General features: G+C 43.8%; 1 protein-coding gene across 5 annotated transcripts in view; it reads right to left on the reverse strand.

The window, feature by feature from the left end:
* Positions 1 to 16,869, reverse strand: part of LOC308099860 (E3 ubiquitin-protein ligase pellino homolog 1) — a 59,007-nt gene that overhangs the window by 25,325 nt on the left and 16,813 nt on the right. For 2 of the 5 annotated variants that reach the window (XM_080448691.1, XM_080448690.1), the window contains exon 2: positions 11,800 to 11,908. The exons of the other annotated variants lie outside the window; for them this stretch is intronic. The gene's annotated coding sequence lies outside the window, so the exon portion shown is untranslated. The remainder of the gene's footprint in view (positions 1 to 11,799; positions 11,909 to 16,869) is intronic. 5 annotated transcript variants of the gene reach the window in all.

The following is a 16,869-nucleotide window of genomic DNA, read 5'->3' on the forward strand; positions in this document are numbered from 1 at the left end:
ATTAATTTATGCGGGTAAAAAAACCTAAAAGTTGAAATGTGGAGAGAAGATTTCTGCCTGACAACTACAAAGAGTGGTAAACGGAGGACTCTCATAGCAAAACAGGAAAGGTAACTATTTTTTTTTTATCATCCTTCCCTTCCAGCCTCGTAGACTTGAATACATCTCAGAACTCAATCAGCACCTCTCACAGCTTTGGTCTTTTAGTCTCCTCACAGGTGTATCACTGAGCAGAAAAACACCTGGAAGAAAACTACTATCGCAGTGGGTGTCAATTCGTGAACGAGGCAAGCGTGTCCTGTAAGCATTTACAGGACACGGGTTTGATCACAAATAATGTTGTAACCATCAACATGAACTCTCACAGAGCGTCCTCAATTAAGCAAGCCCTGAAAACGATATTGTACCTGCCTCAGTCACTGCAATTGGATTAGATTAACACCCGAAAAATTTAAAACATTTAAATACATGTTGACACTGGAGAGGGGGACAAAAAGAGAAATGGTACAGCTCTCTTTCCATGAACTAAAAAATGGCACACGGTGAAAGTCTGAGAGCGAGCATCACATCTGGAACTTATCCTGACAGGTTCCCTCAACAACGCCAACAGGTCTATATTCAGTTATTCTACAGTCAGCTCCCTAACAAGCAACATCACACATGCAGCGAGAGAGTGAGAGAGTGGAGAATAGATCCTTACCCAGCCCAGAGGGGAATTTTCTTTGCACACAATAAGAGAGCCAGCGTTACAGCTTTAAGCCAGGCAGTGTGCAGGCAGTGAACATTTATTAGATGTATTACAAAAATATTACGCCTTTCCTGTTGTCTTTTTTGTTTTTCTGAAAGGAGAGCGGGCAGTAGGAAAGAAGAGGGTTTGACTTTTATCCTAGGTTATTTGTATTTTTACCCTATCATACTATATTGATCTTTTTTTCCTGACCATGCTCCATGTGGAGGTCCAATTGTTTTACCTGGCTATGTTCCTATATTAACATCATTGGCAATTTAATAGTGTATCTTAGGTTTAGACTGACGAGTGTCAGTTGTTGTTTGTAATTGTATGAATATTGTATGTTGTTTTATGTTGTGATGTTTTATGTGAACCCCAGGAAGACTAGTGACCGTGGCAGCGGTCACTAGAAAAGAAAAAAAAAGAAAAGAAAAAAAGAAGGGCAAGCACTGGAGAACTTGAGAACCCAGGGCCAATGGTTGGACCCTGGTCCACCCATGATGTGGCTTGTATCATGTTGTCCTGCTGAGGATATCACGATCGAGATATTAACCATTACACCACCACTATAGCCTGGCAGCCAGTTGAGCCTTTCACTTCATAAAGCAACAGAAACACTCAATATAGTACAGCAGTCAAAGCCGATAATACCATTATCATTATTAGTTTTATTTGTGGAGGCCGGTTATGTCAGCTACACAATAATACCCTGTGGAGAGACACAAAGCAAGAAGGGAGTTGTGGAATGGCGTGAAATGCAAGGGAGGAGGAAGAGTGTCACCTGCTACCCTGACAGAGGGGGTTAATCTTAGGGGTGTGTGTGTGTGTGTGTGTGTGTGTGTGTGTGTGTGTGTGTGTGTGTGTGTGTGTGTGTGTGTGTGTGTGTGTGTGGAGAATACAGATAAACAGCATATTAGCACCAGTTCTGGGCTGTCATTTCAGTGTTAGGCCAATACCACCTTAACACTTGACCCTTTGCCAAAACCCCTATAACAATTAACTCTGTTTATAGCATTTCTTAAATACATTCCAGTAAATTTGTTCTGCTGTACACTTGTCCTATGTATAGTTTGAATGACAATAAAGTTACCTTGAACAATGATCAAATGCAAATGCACACACACACACACACACACACACACACACACACACACACACACACACACACACACACACACACACACACACACACACACACACACACACACACACACACACACACACACACACACACACACACACACACACACACACACACACACACACACACACACACACACACACACACAGAGAAGCATACTAAAACCTTGATAAAAAACATTATGTATGTTAACTACAACACATGCACATGCCTACTGCACAAACACACACAAATTGTTGAAAGAAACCATCTGCATGCTAAGTAGGTCACCTGCAAAGAAAGATGCACCTGTATCACTACAGCATACTAAAAAGGTTAGAAACCATATGCTGGTAAAGTGCCTCACGTGAACACACATACTGTACACAGAATAGTGTCGGGGGAGCAGTTAGCTGGTGCGAGTGATTGATTTTTACCCTATGGATCCTGGGATCAAAGCCCAAAGACCAAATGAAGGATGTGTGTGAGCGTTTTGTGACAAAATAATGGCAAATAATGATTTAATTGTGTTTTTGACAATGAACATTGGAATATAATTATGAATACAACTTTAATTTATGTTTGTTTTTTTTATACTCAAAACTATGAAAATACTATATATTATATTTTTGGAAAATGTATGAACATTTGTCTACATGGAAACAATTATTAATGATAACGCAAAATAATGATTAGGCAATTATTCATTCTTGTGACAGGCAGGCCTATTTGTGTCTCATCTCTCTCTCTCTCCCTCTATTCCATCATCACAGAAAATGTAGGCTGATAATACACAGTATAGTCATGAGTGTGCATTTAACTCAGAGAGTGTGCAGATGTACATTCAACAATCTATTTGCACACTCTCCGAGTCAAATCAACACTCAGAACTTTACAAATTCACTGTACGCTACATAAATGTAGTCCATTTACTGTACCATTTAAGAGCATAATCAGTGTCGGTCCGATTTTATACAACACTAAGTGTTGTAACTCCCTTAAACATTGTCATACTACCCATCTCAAGTCAGGCATATCTGAAAAGCTTAAACAATTCTGTACAAACTCAAACTGTAGACATAAATTGGAAATATTTGGATGTCTGTATCAGCCAAATGTGTGCACTTATGGTAGTGCAAGTGTCCACCAAATGTCACACACACACACACACACACACACACACACACACACACACACACACACACACACACACACACACACACACACACACACACACACACACACACACACACACACACACACACACACACACACACACACACACACACACACACACACACACACACACACACACACACACACTTCTCTTTCACTAGCCCCTTCTGTCCTTACCATCCTCTCTCTCTCTCTCTTTCTCCAACAGGTGTGGTCAGTCACTTCTATAATCTGTTGCCCTGATGAGCTGCCCGTCCGTTCTTCCTTCCTTCCGTTCCTCCCTCCCTCATTTCCTGCACTTTCGCCCCCCTCCATACCATTCCTCCCTCGTTCCAGCTTGTTGCCATGGGTGACAAACAGTTTACAAGAGAGAGTGTGTGTGTGTGTGTGTGTGTGTGTGTGTGTGTGTGTGTGTGTGTGTGTGTGTGTGTGTGTGTGTGTGTGTGTGTGTAAACTTGTGAGGTCAAAATGCCTCCAGAAGAATAGCAGAAGTTGAGAAATAGGCTTTGTCAGGACAATTTTCCTGATCTTCACAAGAGAAATTGTTGTTTTATGGTAAAACATTTGGGGAGTTATGGTTACAATTATGAAAAGATTCAGGGTGAAGCTGGGGTTAGGATTAGACATTTAGAAGTTAGGCTAAGGGTTTGGGTCAGAGTTATGCTTTTTTTAAACCCATTAAAATGACATCTGTGTCATTCTAGTTTTTTACCGTTGGCTATTGAAAAAAAAAAGCAGATGCACAAGCTCGCACACATCTGCTATTTTTGAACATTTTAGAAAAATCTTGAAAGTGTGAGAACTACTGATTTATAAGGCATGTCTAATCGGCCTCAGGTCTTAATGGGTTAATTAATACTTGGCTGCATGTCGATGTCGCATGTGCTGAAAATAGCCAATCTACAAACAACGTGTTACAGCATTGTGTGCTGTGTATATGTGCTATTTTCAGTGTGCAACACTGGTGTGCAACTATCAGGCTTTAGTGTGTGTGTGTGTGTGTGTGTGTGTGTGTGTGTGTGTGTGTGTGTGTGTGTGTGTGTGTGTGTGTGTGTGTGTGTGTGTGTGTGTGTGTGTGTGTGTGTGTGTGTGTGTGTGTGTGTGTGTGTGTGTGTGTGTGTGTGTGTAAGGGTCTGCGTGTGTGACTGTGTGAGGAACAATGCAGAAAAACAACTAGTTCCCTAAGCATGCTCTCCCAACACCATAACATGCTCAGAGAGGAATATTATGTCTCTTGAGCATTGCGTGTGTACATGCGTGTCTCTGTTTATGGTGGGCGTGTGCATGTTGTGTAAGCACGGAGCATATTGTATATTCTCCGTTCGGTGCACGTTATAAGTGCATTGTTTAAATGTGTGTGTGTGTGTGTCCATGTGTCTGAGTGTGATCCCTGACTAAGCTCTCAGATTCAGCAACACTGCGCGACGTAGAGCCTCCCGCTGGCCGCCTGCCAGCGGCTGCTTAGCTACCGACACACACAGCCTGACAACAGACACACACACAGGCCTGTGGGCCGCGGCCCGCCGGGGCTGGCCCGGGGGTCGTTGGTCTGGAGACGGACATGGTGCTGACAAGAGGAACAGGAACTTCACACGTTAAAGGGAGCGCTCGTAAAGTTTTACTGCTTTTACTCGAGCACACGGAACACCTGCCTTCCACACTGGTGCCAACATGACACGACAGGTGATACAGGACGTGTGTATGTCACAGTATGTGTAAGTGCACTGCTGCACTGCGCGCGCACACACACACACGTACATGCACTTAAGTAGTATGCACATGCACGCACATCAAGCACACAGAGACAAACGCACACACACAGACACACGCACACCTCTTCATCCGCACACAGAACACCACTCAGGCTCACAGCAGCTGCCTTTCTGCTTTTAACTGCCATCACCAGCCACTGCTTCGGTAGAACGGTCTTATAGCAGCACCAGACAAACGCTCCTATTTTAGCTGCTGTCTCTCCACAATGGCCTTATGCTGCAGAGGAGCAGAGACTCTTAGCAGTTGGTTCGGGGAGTCACAAGATGTGCGGAAAAAAGGAGAACCGTACAGCAGATGTGTTTGAAAGAGTTTAGTCACTGGAGGAAGTTTTGACATTAAGGTCTGTTCCTTTGTTGTGTGCCCTACATGTGTCAGCCTCAGACAAAAATGGCCCGACTCCTGATCAAAGGTCACTTTTTATTCTTAGTGGCAGTAGCAGTAGGCCCAGCCGGAATACAAATCCCTAATCAATACATGTTTTCGCTATGTTCATGTTTTGTCTATTGCGTGCATGTATTGTGGTTTATCCTTTCATGTGGTCTGTTGCAAGTATGCATCAATTTTATGGCCCCCGGGAACTTTTCAACAAACAAGTTACAGACAAACTTGCATACAAAAACAGCATACTGTACACGAACAAAAGTGCATCTGTGTGAATCACAGAAGAGCAAAGTGTAAGGGATGATGTCTACCCAAGATACGTTTTGACACTTAACCCACATCAGACAGTACAGACCACTCATGCATGCACGCACACACACACACAGTTTCAGTCTCAGGTCAAGAGAGCAGCGGTGGGGTGGAACAGCTGATTAGGCAGAACAGAACACCACTGTGGTTGTGGGCCTTACTGCAGTGACCTTCTTGTGTGTGTGTGTGTGTGTGTGTGTGTGTGTGTGTGTGTGTGTGTGTGTGTGTGTGTGTGTGTGTGTGTGTGTGTGTGTGTGTGTGTGTGTGTGTGTGTGTAGATATCTCTCTCTCTGTATACAATATCTCGTGATATCTCTTTCTCCGTGTTTATGTGTGCGCATGTGTGCGTGCACGCAGGCTATCCATCCTCCCTAGGGCTATTTGAGCATCTCCTGGACAGTGACAGTGATACCTCCCTGATAAAGTGGGTCATTAGATCAATAAATAATAGGCACCTCCTGGCATACCGAGAGTGAAACAGCCAGCCGACTCAGCCAGGCAGCGGTTGCCAGGCATGTATGAGTACATGCGCTATAAGTGGAAGGAAAGTGCATGTAATGCAAACAAACATTTAGGGGGTGGGGGGGTGAATGGGTGAATATAATGCACAATCTATGTAAAGGGCTTTGGATAAAAGCACTATATAAATGCACCATTTACCATTTAGTGCGTGTGTGCGTGTGTGCGTGTGTGTGTGTGTGTGTGTGTGTGTGTGTGTGTGTGTGTGTTTGTGTGTGGTGACGAAACGACTTGTTGCGTTTATCACCAATAGTATGGGCTTTGGGTTCAAGGAGGAGCCGAGGAGGCAGTCAACGTGGTTCTAAGTTTAACATTTGGTTTTACACGTACGTTCATGTGTTGTTTGTGAAGCTGTTTGTTTTATATGCCGTTTTGGGAGCTCTTTATACGTATAATTTATGTAGTTCCGTTTTATGTAATGCGTATCTATTCTATGCCGCCGTGCCCGAGGCCCAAAATACTTAAAAAGACGAGAGACCTAGCGATGGTAGACAGTGGGGATAATTTATTTTAACGTTTTTAATATGTTTTCATTAAGAGTACTTCCTGGAGTATGCTGATCTTGCCAGAGGATCCTAGCAATCTGGAAGAGGTCTTTTATATTCCGGTGGTAAATGTTTGCCAATAAGTAATTCACGTTAAACTGCAAAACATTGGCAAGGAGTTTGACATGACGTTCACTCTCACAGCAGAGAGAGAGAACAATGCATGCATCAGAGATACCTGAACACCCTGATAAAGGCAGGCCACCTACTGAAACTGTAGCAATAATCATGGTTTTCCCTGGCGGTGCAGCAGTAATGCCTTATATAACCTAAACAGAATTAAACATCAACTCAGATGGAATCCTGGTGTAATCCTGATTTAGGTCAATCTGGGGTTGCATGGTTTGTCCAGGGACGGCACTGCCGGAGGAGCACACAGCACAGCAGATTTGCGTCCGTCAGTCTGGCACAGGACCATGCCAGGTGCTGCGAAACGCAGCCGAAAGCACAAGTCAGAGCCAGTAAATATGACCCACCCAAAGCCGCTATATTAACTATTACAAGACTGCAGCCAGCATTAGGATCTGCTTTGTGAAATGGCTGCTTCGCTCCAGCTGGGACAAGGAGGAACCATCCCATTTTGGGGTCGGGGTAGTTGGGGGGGGGGGGGGGATTTCCTGCTGAATTTATCCTTATGTAACATTGCGTCAATAGAAAACACACACATACATAGTAACAAAGCCTGGAAGATATACAGTAGCATAGCATGAACTCACTGTTTCCACTATTCATCGAGTAGAGGTACAAAGCTTGGCTTTAGGAAACAAGATTATACTGTGCTACATGGGGAACTAGATTTTGGTTTCTGGTAGAACTTTTGACCTAACTTAAAAATAACTGTGGTGTCTGTTTAGGGACAGTTTTAGTGTTCAAGGCTCCCCTTGTCTATCATCTACTGGCCGCCTAGCCACAGCTGTCCCACTGGGCTTTCTTATGTGTCATGTATACCATCTTCCCTACTATCTCAATGAAGAATAAAATACGTTTTTGAATCCTCCAACGTGCCAAGGTTGGTCAGTGACCTTGACATCACGCGAATTGGAGGAATCACATGGTTGTCTGTGCTCTCCATAGGACCAAAGCAGTGACAAGGGACTAGAATATGGAATCGGGAATTTGGCATAATGACTACCGGTAATTTGGGAGAAAAAGAAGAAAAAATAAGAGAAAAATGCCTTCACCACATCTTCATTGTTTTGTGTTCTGTTCTATCTCTTAATTCCTGAGATATGACCATACATAATATTGACCTTGACCTTTATTGTCACCTTTTTGACCCAAAGGTGTGTCATCTCTTTGGGGTAGTCTACTCACTGTACCTATCATTCCCACCAAATTTCATAAAAAATGTGGCCAAGTGTTCTCTCAGTATTGTATTATATTTAGCTGCTGGCAGGGTTAACAATATAAAGTGATGTTCTTCATATAAAAGAATTACATGGTTGGACGGAAAGGATGTATTTGTGGTTCTGTGGTTTGTTTTTCGGAGAGAAGGCAATTTTCTATATTATTTCAGCAACTATTACATAAACTGCTCTCTCATTCTCTCTCTCTCTCTCTCTCTCTCTCCCCCCCCCCCTCCACTCCAGTTTCTACACAGGCACTCTGATCTAGTTTGATGGCACATATTTTCATTATTTCCCATGTGTTGGTAAACTGACACATTAAAAGCACACATCCCAAAGGGATTTCCCAGTGCAAATAAAGGAATCACAAAATCCACAGCCAACCTGTAGTCAGAGGTAAGGCACCACATCTTTGCATGCACACACTCCAGCAGGAAGAGACCAGACGACTTGTTGCTAACAGCACAGGCAACCAAAGAGATTTCATTACTTTACAATGGATGATTGTTTACGATTACGTGCTCACAAGGCAAGCAGTCCCAGTCAGACACAACGCCCCAATGTCTCGTTATTGGCTCAGTAGAGGATCATCTTCTGACTGCACGTATAGCTGTTAGTAATTATGCTTAAAGGGGGGAAAAAAAGTCTTTGTTGCTGGCCACACCCTCGGCCACATCATCAGCATATGTCTCTTCACCAGTCTAATTACCCTGCAATTTGTGTCAGGTTCAAGCCCTCTCTTGATTTTGTGTTAAGGCCTATGCCACTTGTCGCTCCATACAGCATGATCGATAATAGATCATATCAAAATAATGCATTTAATTACATTAGACATTAACATTTTTACAATAGACTGTACAGTACAACTTGACAACATGATTGCGGGTATAACTCAACAGCTAGATGATGGCACAGATTTCAGGGTCACCCACGCCAAGAATGTACTTAATCAGAGTTCTTGGACAGCACACATACACATACAGTACCACGTTATGTCACAAGGCATTACAGCGGGTACAGAAATATACATTAACAAAAAGGCAAAACCAAAATATGAAATGCAGGGAAGTCACAGAAAGTGAGACAATGCAGGGGACAGAGCGCTCAGCTGACCTAGCCCATTGGTAAAAAATCATGCTGACCTCACCTCTTTCAACAAAAGGTCCCTTTGTAAAAGCTTCCCACCCAAAGAGGAACTCAAAGCACTTAACCTCCTTTCCAAACAGGACACAGGCTTAAAGTCTCAGAGTTCAACACGAGAGAAATGGCAGCCTGTATCCTTGACACTGAGGTTCAGTGAGCAGCTCAGTCATTGCTGAGGTCAGTCAGTCAAATCCCCATTGGAATAACAGTGGAAGTCTCTGGGGACATGACCCCAAGCTGTGACGAGGGGGTGCTTTGGTTTTTGGCTACACGTTGCCGGCTCAAATCCTCGGCTTGCCTGGGAAAATCTGCGACGGGAGAAGTAAATGACAAACATCGTCCCTTCCATCAGCGTTTACCATTGAGGTGCCCTTGGGCAAGGCTCTTATATTGCTCAATAGCCAACAGGCTTGTCTGTGAATGTACTGGGCAGCTCCAAGGTACATGCGAAGGGTGAATGGATGTAAAGCAAGGTGTTAAGGTAAAAGAGCGTCTGTGCTCAGGCAACGTTCCCTGGATAAATAAAGGTTAAAAAAAGACATGGACTGCACATTCATTCACTCAAACAGACTGCAGGGAAGCTGCAGTGCACAGGGAGCCACTGTTAGAAGTTCACAGCCCAACAAACTCCACATTTAAAGGCCTCTAATCTGCTAGGGTTGAGGGCACCCCCTCCCTGGGCCAAAGGTCTATCTTGACATAATAAAAAAGAGCCTCACCACACCAAAACCCGTTTCAAACAACCACAATGCCACCTCAGTCAGAGACCATGCCTTACACTGGAAGGGTGGAGCTACGCGTTTGTGATTAAAGAGGCAAATTAAGAGCTCGGAAAAGTCTGATCACACTCATTTAAGAAGTGTTTGACTCTCAGTTAGGGGATGAAAGGGGAAAAAAAACAGAAAAAGGGGAGGAAAAAGATGTTGTGCCAGGGGTGGCTCAGCTAGCCAGCAGTTTCTGCTTCAGACATAAATAGAACCCTGTCACTGAGTGCAGCATCATGGGGGAGAGAGAGTAAGAGTGAGTTAGGAGAGAGAGAGAGAGAAAAAAGAGAGAGACACGTCAGTGGCCCCAATCAGACTGCCCTGCTTCCTGAGACAAACACCAGCTGCTTGGTAGGAAAGCCAACCGACGCGCACATCTTCAGCAAGACGGGCAAGAAAGTCTTCAGCCAGCCAGGCAGCAATCCAGCTGACAATTATTCAGCAGGACATTCAACTTAGGCAACCATTAGGAAACAGCCAGCAAGTCTCCAGCTAACTAGTCAGCCTGCCAGTCGGTCAGCCAAGGGACCAGCCAGCCTCTGCTTAGCAGAGACAGACCACAGGTTCCTCAGCTCAAAATGACAGACTAGACTACAACGTCCACTTATTTGGAAAAATGAGCACCGCGGTCCGCACCGCAAGCAGCCTATGCTAGATGCCAGTGAGCGCCAAGCGCTCAGAGTGTCAAACTATTACTCTCCACTTCACATGAGTGGCTAATTGCTACCTCTTGACCTCCAGCGAGAGCTGGCATGATATCTGCATAAATGAGAGATTTGCATAAACTGTGAGCTCTTCAAAGAGTGAGAGGAACACCAGTTTAAATAACTAAATATGAAGATGTTCTGCTAATTGGCAAACTCTGCAGTGTCGCACAACATTTACAGGGATATTTCACTTTCAAATACAATAAACGTTATATAAAAAATATATAAACAATTCAATAAAAAAAGTAATGGAAAAATCACGACCCTCTCCCGCATTAGAAGGACATTCTAATGCATGAGGGGGCCGTGATTTTTCCATTACTTTTTTATTTAATTATATATTCTTTTAATGTTTATTTTATTTGAAAGTGAAATACCCCTTTAACTGATGGGCAGGGAGGTGTGGCACTTAGGGGAACTGTACTGCTACGTTCATCAATCAATACGTGTCAGGGTAATGTCACAAAAGAACGTTGATCAAAACCCACACTCTATTATGCATCCTTTCAAAATGACCAGATTATAACTGAAGTTGGATTTAAATGTCATTAGCTAACGTTGAAAATGCAGGTTCCAGTATGTGGGTATTATTGACTTCCTATTTCTAAACTTTGTAGAACAAAAACCTCAACAGAGAATTTCAAGAAAAGGCCTTATGGATGTGGGGGCACCCTTCATCCGTTTAAGGGTTTGACCAAAAGCATGGGAGATGGGGGTGGGGGGGGCTTCATACCATTTCTTGGAATGCCTTTCATGGTTTTTCCAAAGTAACGGTCTCTAAATTGGAGCGTTATGCAGCACATCACGCTGGAGGTTTTATGGTCGGACGGAAAAGGGAGCGGACAGCCGCATCAGCCTGTAAACAGCCCACACTCATCCTCATCACAGAGCTAAAAACAACATTCACTTTAACGGCAACAGCGCAGTAACAAGTTAAAGCATGCAGTAGCTTACAAATTAGGACAATCTGTATGAGTGGTGGTGAGGGAGATTGTTCTTTTGTGCATACAGTGTCCATATGATTGCGCGCGCATGTGGGTTTGTGTGTGTGTGTGTGTGTGTGTGTATATATAGTCCACATGCTTTTGTTCTTCCCTTTCAGACAATGTATGTTTACATGCACCGATCCATACTGTATGTGTATGTTATTGTCCTGTGAGAGTGTGTGTGTGCGTGCGTGCGTGTGTGTGCGTGCGTGCGTGTGCGTGCGTGTGTGTGTGCACGTGTGTGTGTGTGTGTGTGTGTGCTCACACCACTGGCCCGTTCACTTATGCAAGGTTGCTTACCGACTCCCCTGGTCCAGTCTCCAGTGTGTCAGGTTGCATGGAGGGATCAGTGGAGGGGGATTGGTTTGCATGTGGCGAAGATTAGATGCCCAATGACTCGAAAATTGATCTGTGTGGTGGATAGATGGAAAGTGGGGTGAATGGAAGGATAAATGGAGGGTGGGCACAGGGATGGATGGTAAGGAGGATGTGCATTTGACCTGATTTCTCTCTTCGAGTACTCTCATGAAATTAATAATTAACTTAAATGATGCACACCATGGGTGAGTTACAAATTTTTTTAAAGCACCATTTTAGTGATAGCTGGGTTATCTATTCCACTCCAGAAGGCACACATCTGTCTTGGTAAATTATTTCACTATGCTTGATTCGAAAGGGATTATTGACCTGGTGGTCTTATAATAGGTTAAACAGAATATCTCGTATTGCACGACTCAATGCACGAAATCAATGCATTTGCTCAAACTAAGGTTGTGATGGTGTTGAGCTACGTTGTGATGGTGTTGAGCTACGTCGTGATGAGCTGTGTCGCAATCACAAATAATATTTAAAATTCATTTTAAATATTTATTCAACATCTATACATAGAAATACCGTTTTATTAACATTGTAATGTATTGTATGGGTTAGTAATTATAAACATAACATTTACCTTTACATATTAATACATTTAATCAGTTTCAAAAAGCCTTTATTGTTTTTAAATGCAAATGACACCATTTTCAAATGCCATGACCACCCTTCCATTATAGATGGACAATAAATGGAGGGTGGGGTGGAGGGAGGGATGGAGGGATAGATGAGGGATAGATGGAGGGTAGGGTGGAGTGGAGGAATACTGTAGATGAAGGGTGGTGTAATTTAAGGGTGGAGGGTTGCAAGAGAGCACTCAGGAAAGAGGCTGCATGTTAAACATGATGCCAAAATTCCTTCTTCTTCTTCTACAGACCCCTTTCCTTCCATCTTCTACTTATTCTTCTCTGACTATCTCCCTCCATTGTGTGTGTGTGTGCGTGTGCGTGTGCGTGTGTGTGGTAGCCTGCCTAATCGATGAGCATGGGCGCACACAGTGGAACAACATGAAAGGAAAAGAGGAAGGAGGACAGGAATTCTATCCCAGTCATCGGAGAGAAGGAAAATCATTTTCCAGATTTTGTGTGTGTGTGTGTGTGTGTGTGTGTGTGTGTGTGTGTGTGTGTGTGTGTGTGTGTGTGTGTGTGTGTGTGTGTGTGTGTGTGTGTGTGTGTGTGTGTGTGTGTGTGTGTGTGTGTGTGTGTGTGTGCGTGCGCGCATTGAGTAAGGGCTCTTGGTTTTGTGCAGATGGAAGTTCATATTCTTTAAACAAAAACGCTTATATACACACACACATTGTGACAATAAATCCTGAAAATACTGAATCGGAACATCCATAAGCTTGCACAATCTTCCTCCACCCACAGCAGAATCTGTCATCCATCCCACATCAGGTCTACTCGGATTCTTAAAAGCCCTCACACAAACACAAACTGCTCCTGGCCGCCAGACTGCAGGCCATAATGCTAACTAACTAAAGGAACCGGGTACCTTTGATCCAGGTTTCCATGTGGCGTGGGGGTCCCAGCTCTGGGAAACCGGAGCAGATGTGTGTGCACGCTTAACACTTAAGCAGTCTCACTCGCAGATGTGCCATTCTACAGTACATGAGCACTGTAGCCCTGACGCCATGTCTGGCGATCTATCTCCCCAGCAGCAGCTTTGCAACAACTACTTGGAAAAGGTCAGCGCCGTCATGCAGATGATCTACAATCCAGCCGACCGTGTCAACAATGGCATTAATTGATTCGGGAGCACCTTGTCATAACCTGCTCCTTCTATTTCTATAGCTGAGACTGGGGTGCGAATTCAAGTGTGGTCTCTCAGATTGGTGGTAGCACGTCCTTTCCAAAACCAACCCACAGCACATAGTTGCAGATAGCGCACACACACGCGCACACACACACACACACACACACACACACACACACACACACACACACACACACACACACACACACACACACACACACACACACACACACACACACACACACACACACACACACACACACACACACACACACACACACACACACACACACACACACACACACACACACACACACACACACACAGAATAGGATGGAATAAAATACTATAAAATAGAACAGAAGGAAAATAACAGGACATGTACACTTGTGCACAGAGAGTGCAAAAATGTAAACCCATAAGGGTCTATTTGGTTACATTTTGTACACTCTCTGAGTTTCATTAACACAGAGGATTTTACTGTGTATGCATGGAGGACTTTATGATGGGTAAATTCACAGCTGATGCCGCGATAGAGGGGAATTAATGTGCCGTGAATTGAGGCCCATAAAGCAGAGGTGGGATGTGGACTGTGTGTACACAGACAGATAAGACGGCATTATCAATAAGTACCCGAGTGTGAATTCCCGGAATACACCACTGAGAGAAGATACCAGACAACAGGGAAGTGAGGACTGTGTGTGTGATAGCATGAGTGTGTGTGTGATATGTTTGTGAGCGTACTTGATGGTGTTAGTATTTATTAGTGTGTGTGTGCTGTGTGTGTGTTTGTGGGAGAGATAGGGAGAAAGAGAGATATAGTTTGATAGTGTGTGTGTGGGGGGGGGGGTTTGTTGTTTGTGCACACTTGATAGTGTGCATGTATTTGATAGTGTATCTGTGTGTGAGTGAGACTGTTTAAAGGCACGCACATGTGTTGTGCTTTTTTGACAGTTTGTGTATGTATGTGCATGTGTACTTTCGTAAGGCAAATACAAAGACCAAACTTTTCTTATCCGCTATGTAAAAGTCAAACTCATTATACGATGCGCCCCGGGGGAACAAAAAGCAATTCGTGTTAGTCTCACCTCAGAGAAGGACCTGTACGCTCCTAATAGAGACATACACATACCAACAAACCCCCTAACAAACATGCACACAATACACACATACTGTACACAGTATTCACATCGCACGCACTCTGTTCCAGTGAGATCTACACAGAGCTAGATATGTGGATGCAGACAGGAAGTCCCACAGCCCCAGATCACAGTCAGGCCTACCCTCTCCTCATGTTCCCTGTCCCTGGAGGTGACCATCACTATGTGTGTGGTCTAGCCGATAATATATACCACTCAATGGATGGAAACATTAGCCCGAAGCACATGTTAGTCTAGAGTAGATAGACCCCTGGCCCATACCTTGGGAGAAATTGGAGACGACGACAACAAAAAGGAGACAGACAGGAAATACTGTATGGGGTTGGGTATTACTAACTAATGGCAAAGGATACCATTCCATTAATTTCTCAGTTTGTGGGGTTCATTGGCATTCATTCAATTCGATTCAGTTGTAGGGGTGCAACAGTTAATCGAAATAATTGATTTAATCGATTAATAATGGAATAATCCATTCTAATAAAATACAATTTTGGGGGGGGACCATTTGAAATGTTGTTTATCATTTCAAAAGTTTGCAAAAATGTTGAAAATTTCAGAAAATTGTTGATCTATACAGCTTCTTGACAAAATACCAGTCAAAAAACAACCGTAATCAGTGGATCAGAAATTGGGATCAGCACTGGACCCAAAAATGCACTCACACAAGTTTATTCACATTACTCATGCAAATTCTTCACTCAAGTTAGAAAACGAATACGTCCTTCTTGTCACCTGATTTGAAGAATGTGCATCTTTTCATGTCTTGGCATCAAATTTGCATGTCATCGCACCTCAAGAAACCTTTGCTTCACATCCAGTGTGAGCACGCTTTTAGGAGGGCCAGCTTTTCACAACATGGCTATAGAAAGGAGGGCTAACAACAGTAGCCTTGGTCAGTAGCCTTATGTATGTGAATACCGCCAAACGCTTTCCTCCTGCCCAGTAAAATCCAGTGTTAATTTAACGCTGAAATTGTACTGTGCACTGTATACTGTCTCCCGTTCCGTATCTAATGTAGCCAATGCAGCCAATGTAGCCAATATCAAGTCTTCGTATATTGTAATTGTGACAAGGAATGGAAAGCTGTCGATAACTGGCTCTATTAGAATGATTTGCCCGGGCCCCGGGCCAAGCACTTGACCTGAGGAGGGGTTGCAATGTAACCGAGGCGCACACTCAGCGGCTATAAACAGGAAGACATGAAATATCTGAAGCGGGTCAGGAAAAGGACTTGAGGATATGAAGGGTTGGTGAACTGGAGCTGTATTTTTAACAGGTATAGAATATAGCAGTAGAAGGCAATTTCACAGAGGGCATCGTGGCTGCAGTGTTGGCAGCGTGCAGGGTTTGCGTCTCATTCTAGATGCTTTAAAAAAACACTAAAATACATTTTATCGCACACAAAAGGAACATACATTTACAACATCAACTTTCATGCTACCACCACTTCCCTAACGTTATGCCACTACCCTTTCTCAAAGGCAGACTGGAGACTTCACTGTCAAATTCCTGCTGAGAATTAGATTAGCTCAACTTAACAGGCTGCCAGTTGCCGTGGACGACATGATACTGGCATTGGCGTACAATCCAGGAGCGCCAAGTGTCGTTCCCACGACAACGGGAGTCATCAGTCAGAGCCCAAGGCAGCGCATAACTGGATCCCAGCCCAAGAGATGACTGGTTCGCACTGGTTGGTGGCCCGCTGCGACTCAGACTTGCAGTGCACCTGTACTTGGATACAATACAAGTGGATCAGTGAAGTAAGGTGCACAGTGCACACTGCAGTGTGCATTTTGGGTTCAAATCCAGCTCACGACTTGTGTGTCACACATGATCCTCACTTTCTCTCAGGCAAATGTCCTTGGCTCTCTTAGCATTGCTTAACAAAGCAGAGACGGCTTCCTTACAGTGCATATCCATTTTGGAGAAATGGGCCTTGGCCAATAGAGGGCTGCCAAGCAGTGTTCACACCAGAGCCACTACCAGTGATTATAACATACACACATCCATGTTGGGAGAGTCAAATTCTCTCTTTCTTCTATACTATAATTGAACAACCCACAAGTGCACAGTCACAGTAAAATCT

Source organism: Gymnoscopelus braueri (assembly GCF_963280865.1).
Source record: "Gymnoscopelus braueri genome assembly, chromosome: 14".
NCBI lineage: Eukaryota > Metazoa > Chordata > Actinopteri > Myctophiformes > Myctophidae > Gymnoscopelus > Gymnoscopelus braueri.